Source organism: Arachis duranensis, chromosome 1 (genome assembly GCF_000817695.3).
Source record: "Arachis duranensis cultivar V14167 chromosome 1, aradu.V14167.gnm2.J7QH, whole genome shotgun sequence".
In the NCBI taxonomy this organism is placed as follows: domain Eukaryota; kingdom Viridiplantae; phylum Streptophyta; class Magnoliopsida; order Fabales; family Fabaceae; genus Arachis; species Arachis duranensis.
Window position 1 is genome coordinate 19,040,246 of NC_029772.3, and position 2,339 is coordinate 19,042,584.

Sequence of the window (2,339 nt, forward strand, 5' to 3'; positions counted from 1 at the left end):
GTTGGCTCTATAACCGACAAGATGATATCATCAGCCACTAGGGACAGGCATTCATCATATGCATACTATATGAATTATTTGGGATTGCCTATTTGACTGCATATTACTTGCTAATTGTCTAAATGCCTTAATTGTTCCTATTTGTATATTTCTTGCTTGATATAACTGTGTTTGCTACATTATACTCCTGTTGGTGGTTGGGAGGTGAGAAGGATTGGAAAGGGAAGTATTAGTTAGACTGAAGAATCTTTAGTCAGATGCCCTTTTATGGTTTAGCCTATTTATAAGCTTTGATATTATCTGGAAGAAGTTCTAGGATTGCCTTCGCCTTTCTTCTATTATTATGTATTATATATGTGGAAGCTGTTACCATGTTGGGGACCTCTGGTTCTCACCCATGCGGATTTTGTGGTTTTCAGATGCAGGACGTGAGGTGTCCCGCTGATGCATGCTGGAGACTTCTAGATTTGCGAAGATCCTTTGTTCTGGGGGCTATGTTTTGGTTTATATGTTTTGCTTAGATACTTTTATCTCCATTAAATAATACAAACTGTGATGACTCCTCTTGTGGGAGATTTTGGAGAATAGGTTTTATGTATTTGTGTCCCTTTGGGTTTTCCTTATTTTATCATATGTATATATTGCTATGCTCGGACCGGTTATCTTCGCAGCCGGATCTTGAGTCTTGATATTCCTGTTTTTGACACTCCTTTGTATATATATAATCACGTGTTGGTTATCCTTGTTCGTTACGTTATCGATCGGAGTGTTGCGCTTTCAAGTTGCGATTTTTGTTTACCCTTTTTTCTACAAAGGCTCCTAGTTATAATCAATCATTCATACTACTATACGTACTAAATTTTTATTTTAGAGGTCGTAATACCTTGCCATCTCTGAATTATGACTTAAGCATAAGACTCTGTATGGTAGGGTGTTACATTAAACATATTTATACTTAATTTATTTAATTATTTAATTAGAATTAATTATATTATAAGATTAGATTAAGATTATGATGATTTATCATTATTTTATTATTTTTTATTTTTGATATTAATTCAGATATTTAATTTTTTTATTATTATTTTTTATTCTATGTTTCTATTTTCATAAATTTTGCTAAATTAAATAAAGTACTGTATATCTTCTTTTTATTTCTTTTTATATACACATAAAATTTATTAAACTATTTCTCTTCTATCTAATAATTTTTTTCCTCTATTTATATTTCTTTCTTTCAATATTTTATTGGGAAAACTACGATGATCGCCATACTAAAATACTCAACTACATAGATCAAATTTGGATGAAAAAATTCAGAAATTACTTACAAAAGTGATCTCATGCATGGCTATTTTTAACTAGTCCAACTTGAATAAAAATTCTATTTTATTCGGTGACAGACTCAGACGAAACTGCAATGGCAACGCCCGGTCTCACAGCGATGGCGACTAAGTGATGAGTCTGTGAAAGAAGAAGAGAATAACCTAATAGACTCACAATGAGAGAGAGAGAGAGAGAGAGAGAGAGAGAGAGAGAGAGGAATTTACCTAGAGAAAAGGGATTGGGCAGGAGAAAGGTTACGATGGCTCAACAGGGATAGTAACAGGATAAGCAGGGATGGCGACATGAGCTATGAAGGAAGATGTGAGTTGATAGGGATCAGCAACAACGATGAAGGGAGCTATGAGGTTTTTTGTGAAGAAGGCGAGAAGAAGATGACTCTAGGTGAGGATGGCTAGGTTTCTCTGGTATGGCTATAAACTATGGATCACTGAATCTGTAATGTGAGGTAAATCCTAATTCCTAAAAAGTGTTTATATGTATATATCCAGGGCAGGTACACTCTAAACCCAACCATGCCCTGTCCTGAGAAAAATCTGCCCCGACTTAGGTCAAGTTATTACCTTCTCCAACTGGGTATGGGGAATGGATTCTCTCAATTGTTGAAAAAAATTGAGGGAATAAAGTGGGATCTATAACCCTTCAATGCACTCTCTCTCATGTTTTCTCTTAGTCCCACTTATAACAATTAGTGATGAGAGATCACACTTTATTCTCTAAATTGTTAAAAAAATTGAGAGGATCTATTTCCCTAGGTATGGACGGGTCGGGTACCGCGTATTTGGGTAAGTTTAACCACGTATTGATGCTCTATTTATTAAGAGTTTACCATTAGCCAATAGATTACTATACACACAAGGCGAGATTCTAACTCTTAATAGTTGTTTAAGCGGACGAGTGAAATGACCACTTAACAAACTTAAATTGATTAAGACAAATACTAATTATTTTTAATATTTTAATATTAAAAATTTTGAGAATTTGATTTTAATTAA